The sequence below is a fragment of the Falco peregrinus genome, chromosome 12 (assembly GCF_023634155.1).
Source record: "Falco peregrinus isolate bFalPer1 chromosome 12, bFalPer1.pri, whole genome shotgun sequence".
Taxonomy (NCBI): domain Eukaryota; kingdom Metazoa; phylum Chordata; class Aves; order Falconiformes; family Falconidae; genus Falco; species Falco peregrinus.
In genome coordinates this window covers 29,234,687-29,257,164 of record NC_073732.1, presented here as the reverse complement: position 1 = coordinate 29,257,164, position 22,478 = coordinate 29,234,687, and the positions used below count along the sequence as shown (strand labels likewise).

The 22,478-nt window shown below is 48.4% G+C and overlaps 2 protein-coding genes across 16 annotated transcripts in view; both read left to right on the top strand.

The window, feature by feature from the left end:
- The window catches only part of LOC101924933 (arylacetamide deacetylase), a 74,434-nt gene that overhangs the window by 35,982 nt on the left and 15,974 nt on the right, over positions 1 to 22,478 (top strand). The gene's annotated exons all lie outside the window — the stretch shown is intronic.
- MBNL1 (muscleblind like splicing regulator 1) overlaps positions 18,963 to 22,478 on the top strand; it is a 111,573-nt gene continuing 108,057 nt past the window's right edge. For 7 of the 15 annotated variants that reach the window (XM_055817058.1, XM_055817062.1, XM_055817072.1 and 4 more), the window contains exon 1: positions 18,970 to 20,702. The gene's annotated coding sequence lies outside the window, so the exon portion shown is untranslated. Of the gene's footprint in view, positions 20,703 to 22,478 lie in introns of all 15 variants that reach the window. The other 8 variants (XM_055817055.1, XM_055817071.1, XM_055817068.1 and 5 more) reach the window with 5 other exon arrangements.

Here is a 22,478-nt window from a genome sequence, read left to right as displayed (position 1 = left end):
ACCCAGACAGGACTTTTTTTTTCTTTATGGTTTTCTAAAAAATGCAGCTGAGCCGGTCACTGGGTTTGTTCTCCATCAGCCAGCTTGCCCTGCCCGGAGCCAAGCTGCAGCCCACACCATTGGCCCCCGGGGGCTGCTGTCCTGGTCACCTCGGTGGTCACTGAGCTCCTGCCTGAGCCCGACCTGAGAGGTGGGATACTGGCATGACCCTGTCTGACGGTGAGCCCTCTGGCTCCCATGTGGAGAGGCTGGGAGGGGAAGACAGGAGAGGGGCTTTTTCTACAGTACTTGAGCAGATATATCCCATTTTAAAAAAAAAAAATCAGTGTAGTGCAGAGAGCTGCTTCAATTGAATTAGAAACCTGTTTCAGCAGTTTTTAAGGACTAAAGCATAAAAGTATGATGGTAGTGATATTTTTCCTAATTTTGCTTCCCTGCATGTGGTGAAGTTTGCTGTTTCAATATGATAACACCCAGTGAAACACAATCTTCAGGCTGTTTGGGAAAACGATGTGCTGGAGTGCTTGCGCTGCAGATGATGTCTGTTCTTGACAGCTGCCTGGATGAGTGTCCCATTCTGCTGGAAATAAATCCTGTGGAGAGCAGGAGCCACCTGGCCAGCAGGGAGCACACAGCAGAGTGCCCGATCAGCAGGGCTGGGGGGACAGCAGGTGCTTTTCTGGGGTTTTTAATTGAAATTCTGGGTACTCAAGCCAAGAATTCAGTGGGTGTAACTTAAATAATGCAGATGTATGGCTCTTTCAACCAGCTGGTGTTGTCTACTGCGATGTTTTATTAGGGTTTGTCTGCTCCATGCCTGCAGATCTAATCCCGAACCTTAATTTGACATTTGGGCTGTGAAGCTGGCGCATCTCTTGCTCTGTTGTGAACCCTGCCCGAGGAGCTGGGTGCAGGGAGCTGCTGCCGGTGCTGCCCGCTGGGAGCCCCAGCCAGGGCAGGGTGGGCTCCATCCCCATGAGGGCCTGGCAGTGCAGGCAGCCAGGAGAGACTCTCGGGAGACCCTGTTCCGGGTGTCGGGCGTGTTTTGCTTCACTTCAGAGAAATGTCATGGGACATTTCAGATGGCTTGATTTCCATAAAATCACACAGAGTTCAGGTTTTGTTTGGCTTTTAGGATGAGCGTTGTGACCTCTGAATGCCTGTTCTAGTCCTCGCCCTTGCCATTGCCTAGGACCAGTTGTGCATCATTTATCTTCCTCTTCATCTTGGGCATGGAGCCAGAGTTAGGTGGGCAGACGCTCTCTCCTTTGCTTTGATTTCGTTATTTCCTGGAGTGATTTTAGTAGTATCCTTAACGAAGCCAGAAATTAGTTTTCCAGTTACCATCAGAGGTTAATAGTCTTTGTTTTCTCCTGACTGCAATACCTTTGGGCATAGTATTTGGTACAACTTGGCAAGGGAAGAAATAACATCAGAATTGACCTTGGTACCAAAATAAATAGAGAGGAATCAATGTTTAATATTAATTATTCTGTTCTCTTTAATAGTTCCTCTGCTTACTGTAAAATATATGAGGTTTCAAGGAGTTTTGTGTGACTTTTGTGATGCTTATGAAAGTAGCTTTTCAAGACCTACTGCCTGCGCAAGGAAGAATAAGCTTGTGTACTACATAAAACAGTTTTCAGACTGCTCTATATAACACTTTATTTTGATCTTTGTCTTGTGTAAAGCAATACTAACAGACTTAAATGCTTCCTTTTAGCTACTTTATTCCTATTTTTAATTATACCAAAGTAATAATTTTTTTTGGAAAGCTGCTGCATATCACTACAGTGATTCAACCTGTTGTATAATGTACTGATCTAACTACATGTAATTTTCTCAAACAGTATTTCTTAGCATGAAGTACTTCAATTTGATTCCTTGTGCTGGAATTAAATCTTATTTTAAAGAAGGCTTCCACTTTATGCCTTTGACAGGCAACCTGTAAATCTGTTTTCATGGACTTGCTGTCTGGATGTGCACTTTCTGTTTATTTTTGTGTCTTTCTGTAACTTGATCTCTCATATTTTTTTCTTCTTTATGTCCATTTCTAAAGCACAAGGTACAAGTAACGATCCCACATGCTGTGGGACTGTCCCTCTGGAGAGCCCCCCATGCCCTGCCGGGGGGTGCAGCCTACCGTGGACGTGGCAGACCAGCCTGCAGCGGGGGGAAGACAACTTGCCTGAAAATGCCCATCATGATTTGCTCCCCGGCTTCTGGTGTGTGTCAGCGGAGCTGCTGCACAAACACAGGAACCGGGAGATTTATTAGAGAGATTAAGTCTTTCTGCTGCTACCAGGTGTTGAACACAAAAAGTAAATTTCAGCAGTTTCTTGTGTTTAGGAATTAAGGGTTTGCTTTTCTGTAACCCTGCCATGAATTTTGTTGTTGCCTGCAGGACTGGATAAAATCCCAACATAAATAATGTTTAAAACTACTTATGTATGATCACGACATTAGCGTCCAAAGCCTGTAATTTTTTTAATATGCTTGTCAGAGTGGGACAGCGAAAGTGTAGAAACACAAATCTCAGCATATAGCTTTGCTCTTTCACGTGCTGTCAGTTGGTTTTCTGCCATACAATGACAGGACTATTTGGCTGCAGTCTGGTATTTGCTGTTCATACCAGTGTACTCAAATTTTCATCTTTCAGGTAGTTCTGACCCAACATGGCCATTAATAATAAATCTCTCAAGAGGACCGGCCAGCTCAGTGCTCCCCTCTGACATGCAGCCTTAGCTCCGGTGCACAACTGCATGTGGGATGTAGCAGGACCAGCTGTAGCTGCTCTGCGTGCAGTTCTGAAGGTGATGCTGTCTCAAAGCTGAGTCTCTCCAAAAGCACAGCAGCTACACCAGGGAACGCGGCCGTGGGGATTCTGCCCTTTGCAGCTCCAAATGAGCTTTTGGCAGAACCCAAACGAAGCAGCCTGTGCAATCCTGAAGTTGTTTCCACTGTTGGCCATCCCAGTTCATCAATAGCCAGTGCCCCAAAATTAGTGTTATTTGGTTGATCCCAGATGTGGCAGTTACAAATATGGTGTTATTTCTGTTAAAGTGATCTTCAAAAGCAGCTGTTGAATTTGACCTTTTTTTTTTTTGCTGCTTCTTTTCATTAGCATCACTGAAGTCACCACTTCCAGCTCCGTGCTGATGACAGTTCAGCTCACACGTGGCCAAAGCACCACTGCAGCCTCAAGCCGTGGTTTCACCCTGGCGGGGCAGCTCAGCCCCCACAGCCGCCTGCTCCTTCCCCTCCGCTGGGGTGCGGGAGAGAATCGGGAGGGGCAAAGTGAGAAAACTCGTGGGTTGGGGTAAAGACAGCTCAACAGGTAAACAAAAGCTGCCCCGAGCAGTGCTGTGTGTAGCCTTACAGGTCTGTGTATCCCCCAAAGGCTAGTGCCTTTTTCACCAAAAAAAAAATTTAAAAAATTGTCCTAATATTCATTCACCTGGAATCTGATTTTTATGGTATACATCAATGCTTACTACTGAAATATAAAGAGTACAACTTTAAATGCTGTGTTAGAAAATCCAGCTTACTTTTACGGAATAAACTAATAATTAACCCTGGGCCCTGGAGATACTGCCCTATGCCCTGCTGTGCCCGGAGCTGGTGACGATTGCACCAACTGAACTGCACTGAGCGAGCACTGTTCTGTTTTTATTTAAGTAGGACGGCACTGTGGAAGGGCTGTGCTCTGAAGCAAGTGTTTACAGAATGCAGTCACGAGCCTGTACAGTTTACGAATGGGTTGGCTGTTTCTATGGACAGTTGTGTCATAGAAAAACAGATCATGGAATTTCTTGGTTTGTGTCAAAGTGAAGTGACTGGGGTGTTTTCTGTCTGCTGTCTGTCCGCTGGGGTTTGTGTATGTCATTGCCTTTTGGTTAAGTGGTACATCAACCCGTTTGTAGTGCTCCAACAACGTGTGTTTACAGAAGAATCCCTGAAATTGTGGGCGTCTTTTTTTTTTGCCGTGGCCATACTCAGATCCTAGGTGAGAGGAAGAAGTAATACTTGTGTTGTCTTCCCTTTTTTTGGGGATCTGATAACTTTTAATTTGGGCATGGAGGGATGGGTGTGGGTGTGTATGGACCAGGGCTGCTGGCAGGGGAAGCGGCATAATGAAGCAATGTGACTTCTTGAGGTGCTGCGAACCCAGTGCCAGCCCTAAAAAACTTTATCTCTGTTGGTTAATTCCTCAGACTGGGAAAATATGTGCCATAAAAATGCTTGTTTGGAAAGTGTTTCATAGCAGATGATGTGTTTGAAAGTAGGTCTCAACTAGACCCATGAGAATCAGCAGCGTCTTCTAAAGAAATTGAGGACTGTGGTTTACTGAAGAGCCGGGGAGTCACCGAAGGGTGAGGCAGTGGTGATTTGTGAACTGGAATGCCTTGGAATTTGCATTTGCAGTCTGCAGTGACTGAGAAATTTCCTACAGACATCAGATATCGATGTAACTTTTGCATCAGGAGCCAGAGCCACAGCCGAGCCCTGGGACCTCCGGGGCAAGGGGTGTAACTCCCACTGTAACACCGCAGGGCTTCCCTTCGAACCTGTAACCAGCATGCTGAGGAGTGAGCCTAAATATCTGGTTTAAGCCCCGGGATCCCATTTTCTGCCATGAGCTGTAAAGCATAAAGCCCTGCCCATGCCTGGGGTGGTGCTGGCTGGGCACAGGGCCCCAGGGATGCTCTTCGGAGCCGAGAAACAGCCAGTCCCAAGGCAGGTGGCCCTTGGACTGACAATGTTGGTCTTCTCCAGAGCCCTTGTGATCTGCTGCCGCGCTCTTCAGGTAAGGAATTAAGTTTTTTCTTTCTCCTTTCTCTTTTGCTGTCTTTCTCTCACACTTGTAACATGCTATAGTGTATTTGCGTAACAAGGACCGTTGCCATCTACTACTGCTATGATGAAATATCAGATTTAATGTAGATTTTTTTATTTTAATTTGAAAGACCTCAAGGCCAGGCTGCTAATTTCTGTTAGGCTCAGCACCCTTTTTTGGTGCAGGTTCTGGGAAGAGCTGCTGTACTGTGGCAATATGTTTCATCATTTCATCAGTGCAGACGGACCCTCTCACCTGCAGGGACAGTCAGTTCGCTCTTCTAAAATGCAAAAACTGGTGTCCAGCACATATAGAGCTTTGACTGTCGTTTAGGGATTTAATCACTATGGCAGTGTTTTGTAACTTCTAATTCCGAGTATTTGGAAAGTCATTCTATTACTGTCTGCAGTAATGCAGTCAACAAATTCCCCTGCATCCTTGTGCAGCCTTATGTGTCTTGCGCAGAGAATGGTTTTTCCACAAGTGGATTTTTCATTACCTCGAGAAGAATATTTAGTGTGAGATGCCACAATTCAAGACTTTACTGTGATGACTGTATCTGCAGAAGCCAAACAAAAGCTCTGCCAGCTGTACTGCCCCAGCTGTCATCAAAGAACATGAAGCCCTCTTCCTAAATATCAAGTTTTCTAGTAGTTATAATAAAGTTTTGGGGATTGACAAGCCATATATATGGTGAGGACAATATTATGTCAATCATTTGGTCAACCACTGGAAGAAAAAAAATCACTCAAGCAAATTGTTCTTTGATTTAGAGCATTGCCTAAATAAAATCACTTCTTTCATTTAGAATATTTAAGAGTATTATTCCTCTTAACGCATTCCCAACGCTGGCAGCTGCTGCCTCTTTCTGGGGGTGAAGAGTTACAAAGCGCAGGGTTGGTGCTGAGCAGAAATTTGTGGTTCTGCCCCGTGGGTAGTCCTGTGCCAGGGCCCTGAGCAGCTCCGGCTGGTTCCCAGCTGGGCAGTGAGGGCAGCCTGGCCCTCCCACGGGCAGTGGGCATGGGGAAACCTCCCGCTTGCTACGGCATCCTGGCCAGCTGCAGCCCTGGGAGCACCAACATGGCGCTGGGCTACAGGTGTGCGCTCACCTTCCCCAGAAGTGCTACGCAGAAATTAAGGAACCTATCAAAAGCAGGTAGTGTGTTTTGTGCGGTCTGCTCCAAGTCATCGATGTTGTACTTGAGCTGGTTATCAGTTTTAAAAAAATTACCCATCAAAGAAAAAGTGGGACCAAGTGTGTGTGGAAGTATAGATCGATTTGAGTACTTCAATTTGCCAGGCTGGAGGAGAACTTTAAGCATTGCTTCAGTGAAGTGGTAAACATGTGATGCCCTTTTCTGGGCAGGGAACCAAGCAGCCCATCCTCAGCTGCTTCAGGCTGCCAGGGCACTGCTGTGCCCGGGCTCCCCGGAGGTGCCCTTGCACGCTGGAGGGGCTGGCACCAGCCAGTCCTCTCCCGGGATGCCGCTTGTGCCCCGTCTCCTCAGGCACATTCATCTGTCCCCCCCTCCCCAGGGCCAGAGGGAAAGCGTGGGAGCTGAAATGTGGAAACAACCTCCTCGCCACGCTCTTCCTTCCCTGCAGCAAACTGTGCCAAGGTGCAACGTGGACCCAGTGCCAAAGGCTGTTGATGGCAGGCAGCCAGGGCAGGTCCTGCCACCCTCCTCCCCAGCCTGTCCTCTTAGAAACAGCCCCGCGGACACCAACTTAAGGGTAATTTTTTCCATTTGAGCGCTCGTGGCTGTGCTTTGACGCAACAGTTCCCAAAGCCCTGGCATTTCTTCACTGCAGGGACTGTGTTTTGTTGTTCAGCACAGTGCAAGCAGGTGGGGAGGGCTGTGCCCAAGCAGGGGCTGAGACCAGCTGTGGGACACCCTGAGGTCACCAAGGCTGGTGGTCCTGCCTTGGCTCCCTCTCCCAGCAGCATCCAGCAGGGCGTTTGGTGGCCCGAGCTGGGCTGTTTGCAGAAAGGCTGACGGCACAGCTCCGGTAGCAGCCAGGTAGGCTGCAGCATCCTGGCAGAGCGGCTGCGGGCGCTGAGCTCCCGCGCTGCTGTGCGGCACGGTGCCCTGCTGGCACGCTGCCCCACGCCTCCGCTGTGGGCTGGCCTCAGCACCTGTGTGCCCACCTGGCCGGGCCATGCAGCCAGCCTTAAAAGGAGAGGAAGGGCATTTCCTTCCTGGCATGCAGGCCTGGTGATAAAGAAGGGGAGGGAGACAGCCTTTGGCGTTGCCGCAGCTGGCAGAAGGGCTGCAAACCCAAGTACCAATGTACCAAAAGGTGTACGGCACTGTCACAAGGCTCCTGGCGGGAGCAGGGGCACAGCTGCTGCCAGAGCACTGAACTCCCTTGCTAAAATATGAAGGGAAAAAAAAAAGGCATTCTCTTTATGTAGCTAGAAATACGTGGGGCACAGAAAATCATGTCTGCTACACTCATTATAATGTAATTATTTAAGTCAATGTGCAAGCTAACCTGCAATTACTGTCCATGTTCACATCAATGTGAAATTTCACTTTGAAATGTAATTTTAATCTCCCTCGTTGGCAGGAGGGGAACTGCGCTCACTGTTGTAGACTTCCATCTACATAAGTACTGTTAGTGTGACCATACATGAAAGCCTGTGTATTATTTTGGAGCCGTTCTGCTACTCACAGTGTTGAAGTGAGCCAGCAATATTAATAGGTCTCGGCATTTCAGTGGTAAACCCAGCCAACACCATGCTGGCGAGCTAATGCTAATCAGCTGATGTTGCTGTAACAAATATTGGAAAAGAAATGATGGTTGTCCTTTAGATTGTGATCCTTTCAAACGTCTCTGTTCTTGAAATTGCTGTACTGTCTGTAAAGGAAGACTTGCTGCGTACTTCCACTTGTGCAACCTGGCAGTTTTGCAACAAAATACTTTGAAAATGCCCTTGCTTTGGATTGCAGATATATAAAAACCTCTTGCAAAGCAAAGGAAATACTTTGATAAAGTGCCAAAATGCCAGAGCTTTCACACAGATCAGAGTTTACCGCTTCTGTAAGCACAGCAGTATACATATGTTAGTTACTTTTAATATTTAACTAAGTAGTTGGCTACAGTCCTTCCACGAAGAATTTCTTTGTTTCTAAATGCGGCTGGTAAACTATTTGATGCCTCTACTCGAACTGCAGTTCAAAACGTCATTTAATTGCTGAAGCATGCAACAGCCCTTTGCTTGTTTCACAAAAAAACAGCAAAGGTGGGTAGACCTGTTCCTCAGGTGTGATCCTGTGTTTGCTCCAGCTGATGGCTGTTCTGCTGGATTGCGTGGCCTGGTGCAGCTGGGAAGGGGCAAGCGGGCCTGGGGAGCTTGGGCAGCGTTCTGGGAGCTGCGTGGGGACCTTGGGCAGTGTTCTCCTGGGAGCTGCGTGCCCGGGTGGCAGGGCGTGTGGAGCGGGCTCGGTCTGGGGGTGCGCAGGAGACAGGTACACCTGGTCTGCTGGGACAGCGTGTTGGGGGGCTGCCTGGGTTAGGGGGCAGTCCTGTGTGAGCCTGGGGCTGGGGCTGCCCTGGGCTGCCCGTTCAACTGGCTGCATGGCCCTGACAGCCAGGGGCTCTGCTGCAGACACAAACCAGGCAAGAGATGGGGAAAATGACTTTTTTTTTTCTTCCCTGAATTTACGCATTATTGCCCACTGTGGCTTTTCAGGAGGATGCATGTCCAGGATTTGAATTCCTGTAGGGTCTCTACTTAACATGGTCTCCTCCATCTCAAACTGACAAGCTGGAGTTGTTTGAAATGCAATGCTTCAGGCAAACAAGAAGCTGAGGCTGCTGCATTGTTACAGTATTTTGGCTTAAATAGTGTTTTTCCTGGGGGATGGGTTGTGAGGGAAAGGTGGAAGAGCTCGGGGTGGGGGTGAGGAAAGTGCTGGTGCCCAGGCAAGTCCCCTAGCGCAGGGCAGTGAGCAGAGCATCACAGCAGACTCAAACGCCCCCCTGGGATTTGCTAGGCTCGTGATGAGGGTGTCTGGGTGTCTGACACAGGGTCTGGAGAGAATGGAATGCTCCTGGGGAGCAAGGCAAACCTCACTGACCATGCCCACATGTTCCACAGCTTACTTATGGAAGAGATTTGTTATTTCTGCTAGTTCCCAAATCCTATTTTATTTCTTTTTACTGAAGTGGCTACAGGATGTCTTCTGCTGTACGATAAACGCTGTTGTGTGTTCCTCGTACGTGAACTGGCACTTGGGCTTTCTGGAGAGGGGGTAATAAGGTTGAAGGGAATGTTTTCACGATAAAATGTCAGGGGTTTTATTATTAGGTGAAAGTGCTTGTGGGCTTTCAACTATGACATAGTGTACAAGTCTAATACTTTTTATTTAGTTAAAAAAAGAGTACTGGGCTTGCCTGTGAAGGCTAGTTTAGGATACTGGAGAGCTGAGTCTGGCATGAAGAAATGACGATTGGTTGTGGGTAAGTAAAGAGATATTTGTGATATTTGCTGGTCTCTTTCCTTTTTTATTAGACATACAAGAGCTTTTCAGTGGCTGTCATAAGTATTGTTTACACTAAGGCTTGGGAAGCTATGTCTTGTCTGGCCCACAGGGTCATAAAATTTAAAGAGTTAGATTGATGGATATCTATACTTAAAAAATCAACAATTAGTTGTTTTCTTTCTCTTTGAAGATACTTCTTTCTTTGACGAAGGTATCGGAGTTGCTTCTACTTCTGTTTGGCTTCTAATACTGAGTATTTCTAATTCCAGTAAACATTTAAAACTGTTACGGGTTTGATATCACTTTGAAAACAGTGTTATATATGCAGATCTAATTTTCTTTTGGGGGACTGTTATGAACTGTTTTGTTAAGAATTAAAGTTTTAAAATGGATAGAATTCAAGTGTTGTTAAGGAGGGTAAATGAAAACATCTGTTTGTAAAGTCTGCCAAAGCCTGTACTAAGTGGTGGAAACCCTCAAGCTCAACACCGGCATGACACATCACATGGAGGGGCTCTCATTGCCTGCAAGGGACCCTGTAGCCACGGTTCTTCTTTGGGGTGACCAGCACAGCTTTGGCTGGGTGTCTGTCAGCCAAAGGCGTGGGGGCGAGGTGGGGACATGGCCCCCCTTCAGGGGCTATCAGCTAGCAACTGCTTCAGGTGGGCTGCTCTGCAGTGATTAATTCTTTGGGTGAGCTGCTCTGTGGTTTTGTAAAATCCAGAGTCTCCAGGTTTTACTCCAGAGGAGGAGATTGGTAAAATCAGACCGGGGTACCGGCGGCTTGGTCAGGCTGTGACTGGTGTGATGGCTTCTCTGTGCGCTGCAGCCATGGAGGCTGCCAGAGTGACTGCCAGCACGGGGCTGGCATACTGGCTGTGGGCAAATACACCTATATGGGATTAGGAGACTAAAAAAAGCTCTTCTATGTGTAGCACACAAGTAACCCTCTGCTTTACTCTTGCATTTAATTGGAAAGGCGGTCTAGCATGCACATAACTCCTCCCAAAATAAGTTACCGGTGCTGAGGAAGCAGAAGGGGTGAATCCATATGAAGCAGCTGGCTAGCTAACCTATATCTCCATTTGTTAAGGATTAATGACTTTTGAAAACACTGGCAGTGGTTTTGGTAGTTTCCAGAAGCCTTACTGCAGGGGGCTGTATATACCACCTTGGAGGAGAAAAACAATTTCCTTCTGGTAAATCCAGTTCTGGTCTCCCTAGTGAAGTAAGGGAAGCAATAAGAGAAGCAAGAGAGAATGCGCCTCTTGCTGGAAGCTGTAACCAGTGAGGGAGCACGGTGCCATTGCCTTGTAGGCTGAGCAACCATGTGGTAATGTGCCTGATGAAATGGTACCAAAGGGACGGCTCTGCGGGGCTTCACAGAAAGGATGGACTAGTAAAGGAGGTCAGTAATAAATATTTCTTCTCTATGTATGTCAAAGGGATGAGGTTACGTCAAATCACCTTTAATATCATTAAGGATGTGTAAGGGGAGGATAATGACACAATTGGATGACATGGCTCGGTAGGAGCCCCTGGATGCCCAGGTGAAGCTGGCATGTTGGGCAAAGGGCAGCAGCACTGACTGGTGGGGCAGCGGGCTGGCCCTCAGCACCGGAGACTCCCAGCCGTGCCGGCTGGTGACTGGCTGTGGGCATGACCCTCCTTGGGAAGGAGAGAGCTGGCAGAGGCACAGTGGGGGCAGGCAGTGGGCTGGGTGTGCAGTGCAGCCAGCAAGGGCAGCCTTCCTCCGCAGCGCAGTGCCGGGGATGGCCGTCGGCATGCAGGCACCGCGTGCCGCAGGTGCGAGGGGGCCTCGCCCGCCCGGGGAGGGGGAGAGAGGGCTGGGGAACCTGGCCAGGGGTTAACGTTCAATCTGGCTGAGCTGGTACAGGCAGGAATGTGATACTGCTCTGGAAGGGCAAGGAGGTTGCTAGTAGCAGGGAAGGAGTTACTGGCTGTTTGCCAGGTGTTGGGTGATAACGGGTGGAACTGAAAAAGCAAATTAACTAAAGCACTAGGCCTGAACATCTGCAGTAACCATCTGTGGCAGCGTCCTGTGCTGCTCAGCAAAGGGAGAGGCACCCACCGGCACACAACACCCGGGAGCACGTGTTGGGAAGTGACAGCGTGTGCTTCCTTGGAGCAAATGGGGATAGACCTTATTTTGTTTCTAACAGTCTGTGACTTTGCTATATTAGGCATCTGTATTTCTCACATGAATGAGGCTTAAATCGCTGCGTTGTCAGGAGGCCCATCCTTTGAGAGGCTGGTGGTGGCAGGTTCATTGCAGTAACAAACTTCGGGAAATGATCAACACCTCAGCCTGGTGATCCACTTCTTAGTCCTTCAGATTTGGGAGAAATGAAATTAGTTGAGAACCTTAAGGGGGGAGATGGCATTTTTGAAGGGCTGTAGCATACTCAGAGTGCAGATCTTCATTATTCCCATGGCATGGAATGGGATTTTGAAAGCAATGTCGAACAGCAAAGCTGGTGGTGACAATGAATGGTGTCGTAGGTCTCATGCCAGTGTTTGATACTGAAGAAAAGGTGTTTCAGTAAAGTGAAGGTCGGGGTGGGGCATGAACAGGTAACCTTGCCAGTCCAGTAACTGAGCGATAATGGAGCACCATATATTGACCCTGATATGAAATGAGAATGTTTCTGGTTCCAGATTCACAAATCAAGTTAACTAGAAGGTGAGATAAAGATATTCTCCAGTATTAAAAATGAAAAGCACGGGAGCATGGCTGGCTCACCCATTTCAAATGCCATGCTTATGCTGGCATGTGTCCAAGGGGCAAAGCAGTCTTGAGTATAAACAAATGGTCAGAACTGCTGTTTGGAGGATTTGTCAGCCTGCTCTCCAAAGCACTCACCAGCTCACTCTTTAAAACTATCTGTTATGCCTGGATACATTCAGCAATAAATAAATACAGCAGAAGAAGGGCCTTTAACAGCTATCAATGTTGTTTGGGATTTAAATTCTGAAAGGAAAAAATGCAAAAGACAGAAGCCAAATAAGTATCGCTCAATTTTACCCAGTGTACTTTGTGTTTATGTACTTCCCATCTTCAGTATTCAGGAATTAAATGTTTTACTTCTCCGAGCCAACCCCCGCTTCCTCCTTACAGTTGGACTTGATGATCTTGAAAGTCTTTTCCAATATGTGTGACTCTGTGACTATCGGATGGAGCTCAGGGGAGCTGAGGTGCTGCCGCTGCTGCCCACCGATGTGCCCATGGCAAAACTGGTGGCCAGCGTGGCTCCGCTCACACAGTTTCTCGTGGGGAGTTCTAGGGAAGCTGCCTAAATGACACAAGAAGGTACAAGAGGGTCTTTTACAGCCCCAGTTTATTACTACAAATTACACTGGTTTCTAATCTAAAAATATTAGGATCATGCTAGTAGTTCTCTTACTAAGGAAGATACCTTTGTTTCCAATCTGGATCTGTTTGACATGAGATATGGCAGGAAGGCAAAGCCGTTATCTGCAAACATGGGGATGAAAATGAGGAGAGAGGGTATTTTATCTCCGAACTAGGGAGAGAAGAGATTGTCCATCTGTTTCCCACATTTCCTCCAATTCAGATAAGCCCTTACAAATTAATCAAAGTGTCCTCATTCTTTTCAAACAAAAAGCTCCTGCTCCTGAAAACTTTTAAAATCATTACTTTTCAAAATAGAGTCAAAGACCTGATCAAAATTCAGAAAAATAATGAGAAGAACAGAGTCAGACATCTGGCCAGACAAACTACAGCTTGAGTAAGAAAGTATTAAAGCTACTGATATGTTTGGAACAGAAAACCCTTCAACACAGAAAAAGAAAAAAGCAGCATAGGATCAGTTCTGTCTGTTCTGATGGAAGTGGCCTGGATTATTATTTTTCAGTGGGGGAAGAAAAAGTAGAATTCAGGACGTTCCAAATGGATTCTCCCCCACTGCCACCCTTCAGTTTTATATGTTACTAGATCATCATTTGAACATGTAGCTTCAGTTTAACATTAGCTGCTTTTTTTTTTTTCTTTGCCAGTCATCATCATTTCTATCCCACAGATGAAAAAACCAGATTTAATTGCACAGCTTTTGTACACAGCATGGTGTCAGGGATCACCTGGAAGCTGGGGAGGGGCTTTTTACAAGGGTGTGCAGTGACAGGACAAGGGGAATGGCTTTCAGCTGAAAGAGGGGACCTTTGGATGAGATCTTAGGAAGAAATTCTGTGCTGTGGGGGTGGGAGGCGCTGGCCCAGGCTGCCCAGAGCAGCTGTGGGTGCCCCGTCCCTGGCAGGGCTCAAGGCCAGGCTGGACGGGGCTCTGGGCAACCTGGGCTGGGGGGAGGTGGCCCTGCCCGGGGCAGGGGGCTGGAGCTAGGTGGGCTTTAAGGGCCCTGCCGACACAAACCGTTCTGTGAATCTGTAAGTAAACTAACTTGGGCATTCTGTGGTTTCCAGGTGTAATGTAAAGTTTGTTCCCTTTGGCAAAAGCTTTATTAAGGCTTTACCATCTCATCAAAAGCACAGACACAAGTGTTGGAAAATGGAAGGGGTCTCCAGGGCAATGGAAATATTAATTCAAAAAAAAGTTTTTGCGTGTCATAGCCCTTCTCTGCTGGCACTGTGATGTCAGAAAGGAAGAAATGGAAATGCCAATTAGCCTGCTGCAGTTAACAACTATTAATGTGAACAAAACTGGAATTAAGTTTGTTTTCAAAGGATGTCAGCACAAATGCAGCTCGTATTGCGGGGTCGGGATCGCATAGTGTATAAACATTATTGTACGGTTCAATCCTGGTATTTTTAACTATGGATGATACCAGTGACAGAAATGCTGCCTGGCAAGATGTATGCCAGTGGGGCCATATAACAGAATATTGAAAAGGCAGAGAAGTTCAGGTATTTTCTTCCTGCTCAGCCCCACGTGTGCTGTCACTGGAGCAGGATAGCAGATGTCCAGTCTGTTTATCAAAGAGCAAACTGGCTTGGGGAGATGTGAGCCAGTTTATAAATCCCCTCATAGGAGAGCACTGACATTTTTAGGGGGTTATATATAGCACAAAGGTCTGCGTGACTGCCTGGCTCCTTTGAGCCAAGAAATTTGCAGAGCTTTCACTGAAGTTGGGAGGCTTATAAATGAGGTTTGTGGCAGCAGTGGCTAGTGTGACTGAGCCCTGGGAACGAAGCAGCTACAGGGGGATGCCAGGCAGTGCATGCTGCGCAAAGGGGCTTTACCCTGCTGGCATTCGTAATGATTTTTGATGGGGTTTAGGAAGACTTTTTTTTTCTCCTGTGTCAGTGGGACTCTTGTACAGAGCTACCTGGAGCTCTCAGGAACTGGCTGCATCCCTGCTGAGTTTAGTACACAGTTTCCCTGGAGAATTATTTTATTTTAGCTCTTGTTACTTCTTGGCTATGTTATTCTCTTTCAGATCCTGCTCTGTTGAATAGTAAATGTCCTGCCTGGGAAATACTGTGTATGAGTGATACGTGAGCGTATGTGCCCGTTAGCTCCTTTGTAAAACACGAATGCTATGACATACATGGGTGGCATTTCTTACATTTCTGCTTCTTGCTCAAATATAATATTTTTAACAGAGAACAAGTATTAATGAGAGGTATTTCCCCCCCAAAAAAGCAGAAATTCTCTGTTAAAAAACCCAACTGATTATAAACTTGGAGCCTTTCAGCATTATGAAGGATATGTGCATCTGGAAGAACAAATTGCTTTATGAATTTTTCATCTATTCTGCAGCCACTATAATTTGTGTAATTATGAAATCATGTTATTGACTCAAAAAAAAAATGAAGTAATGTAGAACTGTTTACAAACCATGAGCAATTGTACACCCTGGTTTTGCCCTAATTTTTGTAGTTTCTAGAACAGCTGTTGAAGTGGACATTTCTAAGAGCCTTTGCCTCCACAGAGGGTGGTGGGGGGACGGTGTCGGGCTGGAGGGCAGCAGCCTGCTCCCCCTGCACCCGCTGCCTGGCCGAGGGTCTCAGCAGAGCTGCTCCTCCTCAGTAAGGCTTTTCTTTAGGCTTTGACCTGAGACCTGCTGGTCTCCCAGCTACTCAGTAAGTCTTCTGGTCATGTTTGCCCACCTTCCCAGTGCCCAGAATCTCTTTTGAAGCGGCATCCCAAATAGAATTAAAAATGCAATAATGATCCGTAAGAACAAATGATACCAGAAGTCTGGCAGTGCTCAAGGCCAGGCTGGACGGGGCTCCGGGCAACCTGGGCTGGGGGGAGGTGGCCCTGCCCGGGGCAGGGAGCTGGAGCTAGGTGGGCTTTAAGGGCCCTGCAAACACAAACCAGTCTGTGATTCTATGAACCCCCCAAAAACTATAACACATGCTAAGCCCTGTAATGATGGTGTCATCTTATGGCTCTGCACGGCCCTTGGGGTTGAAGCACTTCCCCACCAGGGCTGCTGCTGGGGGGACAGTGCTGGAGCCCACCCGGGGAGCGTCTCCCTGGTCCCTTCCCCAGTCTCGCACAGGCTGCAGTGCCACATGCTCCTCTGAGGCTCTTCAAGTGGCTGCCATGCTGTGCCATGGCCTCTCCAGGGCTTTGTCGCGTGAATTGTGAATCAAACATCTCAGCACGTTTACATTTTCAAACCAAGAGCCTAAATCATGGCAAATCCGTGCCAGTCGGTGACATGGTGGCCTTGCTGCTGGCACCTGGCACCAGCCCTGGGGTGGGCATCTGCCCTGGGGATGGAACATGAGGGGACGGCACACGGGGCCCCGGCACAGCCCTGGCAGCAGACACGTTGGTGGCATGCTCTGGAGACCCTTCCTTCATGGCGTTAGCAATCGCTAATGGCATTTGTAGGGAAAGAAAGTATTCTGCTTAGCTCTTCTGCTTTCACGTCCTGTTCCACACTCTGGTGTGGCGTTCCCGTGTGTGTGATACCGGCATCTCCCCAGCAATGAGTCCCTCGCGGCGCTGCCGCTTTAGCCAGGGAAGGCGCCGAACACACCGGCAAGCTGCCAGGCAGTGCCGATGGCCCAGCAGGTGTGGGAGGCAGACAGCCGCGCCATGCTCAGGTCCGGCTATCCTCTCGGGGAGCACTGCTGCAGGAAACCTTCGAGAGAGAGAAGAAAGCCCTTCCAAAGGAGCTCATTTTTTTAATATCTGTGGAATAAGGCCTGAGAGAGAGCTCAGGCTTTGAACGACTTTTTAATAATAATAAAGAAGGAAAAGAGCTAGACAGAAAGCGTTGTCATCTGACCTGCCACTATATATCTCCCAAGCAGTCTGGTGTTGGAGACACTTCAGCTCCATGCAGAAGAAACACAGCAAAGCAAATGACAGTCTGAGCAAAAGTGTGCCAATGAGTTCATCTTTTATCAGTAATTAATGAACAGTTTTACTCATTAATCACAGCATGAAGACTTCCCCAGCTGCGTATCTGACACTGCAGGGAACATGTACTGGCCCTGCTCTAAACACTCTATAAGCCCATGTATTAATAACACACTAAAATTAATTGCCTGAAGAGCCAAGGCGGGGTGATGTTTGCTAATGTGCTGTGCCCAGCAGGGCAAGAGCTTCACGACAAGTGAGAAAATCTTTGTTGTTTTATCTGTGATTTTTCAGACCAGAACAGGACCCCTCACTGGGGATGCTGCCGTTCGGATGGAGACCTTGAGGGCGTGTTGGGCTCCTACACCGGTGGCTGGCACCCGTGGGAAATTTTATCTGTCATATCTCTGTGGCTGAAATTTCTGAGTACCTTTCACCCTTGTCAGAGATGTTACTCTGAGCAGGCTGCTGAACCTCTGAAAAGCCCAGAAAAATGACCAGCGTGCCTGTGCTTTGCCTGAAAAAAATCTGGATGGGAAAAATAGATTCTTCATGCATGGTATCCAAGTCCTTGCAAAAAATGCACCAAATACAACCCCAGGAATAGGTATTTCTTAGAAGACTGTTCCAAAACCTTAGTAAAATCAGATCAGCTTATAATTTACATTCTGCAATTTATGTGTATTTTGTTATTTATTAGAAATTGAGATCACGACTCAAGGTTTGGAACTTTGCAAGTCCTGGATCTGGCTTTACGTTCAAACGCTCCATTTGGGAAAGACTGCTGGTTAGTGGAAGAAACATTTTTTGCTGGTGAAGGTAACTCCAGTTTTCCTACTGTTTGCTACATTAATGATGTCAGTTGATGAAACTAATGATGCAAACCCCAGAAGGAAAAGGCTTTACTCTTAAAACTGATGAAACCAAAGTTCTTACCCTGTGTCTTGCAGGATGTGTGATAACAGAATTTGCTGTTATGCTATTCGGTCCTGGTACATTTTGGGGTAACTGTGATGCTTTTGAAGAGAGAAGAAAACCAAGATTTTAAATGGGATAGAGCTCTGATTAAAAAGCCTTACCGTACTGAAAATTTGCACAAAATCATTCAGGCATACCAGGCCGTTTTCAACTCTCTTGATTGCTTACCTGTGTCTGGAGGCTCAAGAATAGTTACCAAGCGATAATGTTTTTGTGACATATCTTGTGAGGAGCACTTTGCTGTAAATATATGTACTGTACTGCACATTCTGCCTTGTAGTGTTGGCACCAAACTGTGTGCGGGACAGCTGGCGTTTCTCCCCTGCCTCCTTAGTGCCTTCTCCCTCTGCCTGCCCCTGTCAGCCCTGTTCCTCCAGCTGTGCTCAGTGGCTTGCCTATTTTATGTCAATAATTTTCAAAAAGAAAATATAAACTATGCAATGTAAATTTCCTTAACCTTTTTCATTGTAAATGAAACATACATGAAGTTTGTGGGCTTAGTCTTCATCATCCCCCCCCTCCCCCAAGAAGCAGTAGCTGTATAAATACATTATTTGAAAATTCACTGCTTAGCAGATGTCCGTAGTACAAATTCTCTTAAACAGTTAATGCATTTTAATGTACTATCTACTAAGGAGCAATTAACACTTAAAGATTAAACATGTTCCCCACCACACCTGCTGTGGGTTAAGGATTTCCATGTGGGCAGGGTAGCAGCATCTCATCTCATTCGGTTGTGTGCCTCAGTTTAAACAATCCTGATGCAATTTAACAGCATCCATACAGGGAGTTTGCCAGCAGGAGAGAGGGTGTCGGTGTCCTGCCCTGCCACGTGCCGGCCGGCCGGGAGGAAGGTCGACAGTGGCTGGGTGCAGCACGGGAGGATGTCGCACCGTTGAACCACAGCTGCCTGGCAAAGCCCGTCTCTGTGAGTTATTAAAAAACATTTCCTAGGGTTGTCCATGTGCAGGTATGTTTCATTCATAGTTGTTGTTTGGGCTTTTAACATGGAAAAAGCCAGGTTTGTAAATCACTTCCTAATTTTCAGGTGTAAAGGTGAAATGTGGTGTTATATAAAGTGCCCAAGTATCAAACCTGAAGCATCCTGCTCCCTGAAAAACAGCTTTTGGTAATTCCTGTAGGAATTAGCAGTTAAGTCCCTCTGCCTGCAAAGCAAGTGTAAGCATATTACAGTAAACGTGTTGTGCTAAGTGCTCTGCTTATGTCTGTTCTTTCCCTGCGACAGATCCTGGAGAGGTGCTGTGTGCAACACCCCGATCCTTGTGAGAGCTGAAAACCCTTCAGAGGAGGGGGACCTTGGGGGCTGCTCCTGCTGCAGGCAGCCTTCCCTCCAACCAGCCCACAGGGCAGAAGTTTGACAGCGGTTGCAGAAGGGAGCCCTGCTGCTGCTGTGACTTCTCTTTTCCCGGCAGGCAGGGCTGTGCTGCTGCCCCCACTGCTGCCAGGAGAGGCCATTGCCCAGCACCGGTCCTGCCTGTCCCTGCCGGCTTCTGCCTGCCCACCCCACCTCAGGTGGCAGGGATGCCAGTGTACGTGATCAGGTCTGGAGAAAACCCCTTGCACTGAAGGGCAGGTCTTGCAGCAGCCTCAGTGAGGAAACCGTGCAGATGAAGACTGCTCCTGCCCCTGTCCCCGGTGCAGCCACCTTTGCTGCCAGTGCTGGGCACTGCTCGGCCAGCACACCAGGCCTGGGGTTGCTGTGGTGTGCCATGAGATGTGCTGCGCGGCTCTTGTAAAGCTGTTCAGTTCACTCATACAGCATCCTGTAGGGTGAGATGGTGGACTTCCGTGCCTTGACACCAGCTTTCTGACAGCATCATGACAGTAGACACTAGTAAAGGAGTGGAAAGAAACGAGATCCTGCCCGTAACTACTGCTGCCGTTGACTGCAGCATCCCTTTGCAGTGGTTTCTGGGGTACTTCTAGCTGCAGGCTGCACCTCCAGCATGCCCTGGAAGCAGGAGCAGTTAAGGGAGGCAGCTGCTGAGAAGGAGGCTGCTTTGCAGGCTTGGGTCCTGTGCGCCGCAGCCTGCAGGCACCCAGCCCTCTCGCTCTGCCTGCGGAAAGCAGCTTTGGCAAGCGGAGAGGAAGGCGGGCAGCACTCCTGTGCAGCCATGCCTGGGCTGCTGCTTGCCAGCTGCCACCCACATGCCCCCCATGCCCTGGGCAATAGCCCCTGCACCCTGCGCAATGCCCCCCATGGGCAGCTGGCCCCTGCCGAGGTGCTGCGCCCGGGGCTGGGAGCCACTCTGCAGTGTCATGCAGGGCTGGCACTGAAGCCAGGGGTGATGGCATTTCCCTCCCTGGGCTGAGCAAGGGGCCTTGCTAGCAAGCGCTGCAGCGTGCAGCAGGCTCTGGCTCTGCAGGGCTTGGTGGAAGGGCTGTTGCTGGCGCAGGAAGCCTGGAGATGGCAGGGTCTGTGGCAGGAGTGACAGAAACGGGTCTAAATGTCTCTGCTCGGCAAGGCCAGCAGCGTGCCAGCCGGGCAGCTGTTATCTGCAGCTCACAGCAGGAAGGGAGCCCCCGGGCACCGCCCCAGCCATCGCTCAGGTCCCAGGGACTGAGGGCGATGGTTCTGCCCCGGGCAGCCTGAGCCCGTCCCCCCCGCCAGATGCTCATGGGCAGATTAACGGGTCGCAGCGGAGACGTCTGCAACTGGTGCATTTCAAAGTGCGCATTTGTGCTGGGACGTGAGCTTCCCCGGCGGCGAGCCACGCTGCAACTTGAGATGCGGCTGCAATGCAAAAGCACTTCCCCTTGCATCTCTTTTTTTAATAGCTGAAAGTAATTTTTGCTTCTTTAAGAAAATATACATGCAAAACCACAGCCCGTTGCCATGGTTACTACCGTATGCTACTGTGAATAGCTAATTTCACATCCTTAGACCTATAGGCATTGGAACACGTACTTCTTCTGGCCTTTCGCTGTTTCCCCCCTTGCTAGGCCACCGTCCCGCGGTTGCAAGGAAAGCATGTTGTAATTCGCCCTGCGACGCCGGAGGCGGTGGCTGCACTGCCACAGCCTGCAGCACGCTCCATCGTGCCCGCGCGGGAGGCCCCAGGTAAGAATTAAGCTTTTTACCCCACTTTGTGGCCCCTGCCGGCCATGCAAATCGGCAGCAGAATAGGGTACAGTTGTTTAGTAGGTTATGGTAAGTTGCTCAGGAAGCTAAATTGTTTTATTCTGTCTGGATTCCGTTGCATCTACTGTGGTACATGGGTCTTGCTATCCTAAGAGAAGTTAGGGAAGGTTTAAATAATGCGTTAAAGAAACTAAATGTAAGATTTTGTTATGTAAAATTTAACAAAACTCTGCAGTTCTGAAGAGTATTTAAAGTAGTAATGGGATTTCAAAGCACAGCCCCCATGGTGCTCGCTGGGGTGCAGCGGGACCCCTCTGAGCCAGTGCCAGCAGCACATGGCCCAAACCTGGCGCGGGCATCTGTTTCCCTTCCTCTGGTTTTACTGTTGCTTTGGCAGTTAATCTCCTGCGGTCCTTACTCCGCTGGACAAGTTGAGAGGAAGATTTTTCAGGTGTTGCCAGAGCCCCGTGGGCTGGCTGAACGGCTGGCCGCGCAGCTGGTGGGGTGGTGGCACCGGCGCCATGGCTGTGCCGCCATGCAGGCTGTGCCGTGGGCCGAGCATGGCTCCCCTGGCGCGGGGGTCCCCGCCAGCCCTGGGCGAGGTGGGTTGGTGCCTATCCTCGCAGCATTGCTCCCCGGGAGTTGACGGTAAAGTCTACCAGGAATTAAAATGACATTAATCGCCTGAGAGCGAGCCTGTGGTTTCCTGCTGTGAAATCTGCTGCTGCAGGCTCGTGTCCCACCAGTTTCCATGATTAGATGGGGTGCTGGGTTGCAGGCAGGCTCCACCCGGGCCGGGCACCCATGCTGCTCCCCAGGGAAGCTGGGGTGCGGGTGGACCCTGGTGCTGCTGGCTGGGGTCCAGCACCAGCTGAAGGGCAGTAAAGACACCATCTTTGCAGAAAGCAGAAAAGGCATAGCGTATACAGTAAATATTTGCCATGAAATTAGCAGCGTGAATTTTACTTGTTTATATGCTTGCAGACTAGTAGAGATTTTAAGTATTTTATTACTTTTAACAAAAATATTACCACTTAGTAGCTGCAGGAGGCTTTAAAATAAAAGGACAATACAAAGGGAGGCCAAAGTCTGAAATGTGCGCATTATCTTTACTAAAATGTGCATGCAGGTAATATTGTTAAACCGGGGTGGGGGGAAAATAAAAATGTTTTAGCAGGGCAGCACGGAAGCGATGGCCTCCGTGCCGCGGAGAAGCAGAAGCGGAAGTTCGTTGCTTCAGAAGCTGCCCTGTGCTAGCGGAGATGTAACCATTGCTTGCTTTATGGGCAAGGCTGAAATGTACATTTTGGGGAACTTGAGTTTTGTGAGTGCTGAACAAATTAGGGGCATAAGGAAGCAAATAGTTTCTCCAGGATGGCAATGGTGTTTAGTCTGTGTTTGAAGTAACCTGCATATCTGCCTTTAATGAAGGCTAGGGGTAAAAAAAGGAAAAATAGAGTACAAGGTTTATTTTGTGACTATCATATCACAGCTATTTGGTATGATAAAATGAAGGCACAAGACATTTGCAGCTAGATGGATTTGCAATGAGATTGGCATTTGCCTGTTTAACAGACAGGTACAGCAGCACCTCGCGCTCCCCGCGGCAGGAGCTCTGCAGTTGCTCTGCAGCGAAGAGCAGCCGCTGCTGCCGTGGTCACTGTGCGGATGGGGGTCAGATGGCAAAGGAGACTGTGGAGCTCTTCATGCAGTTATCCGTTAAGTGCTATGTTACTGTAAATCTTGAGAGCAGCT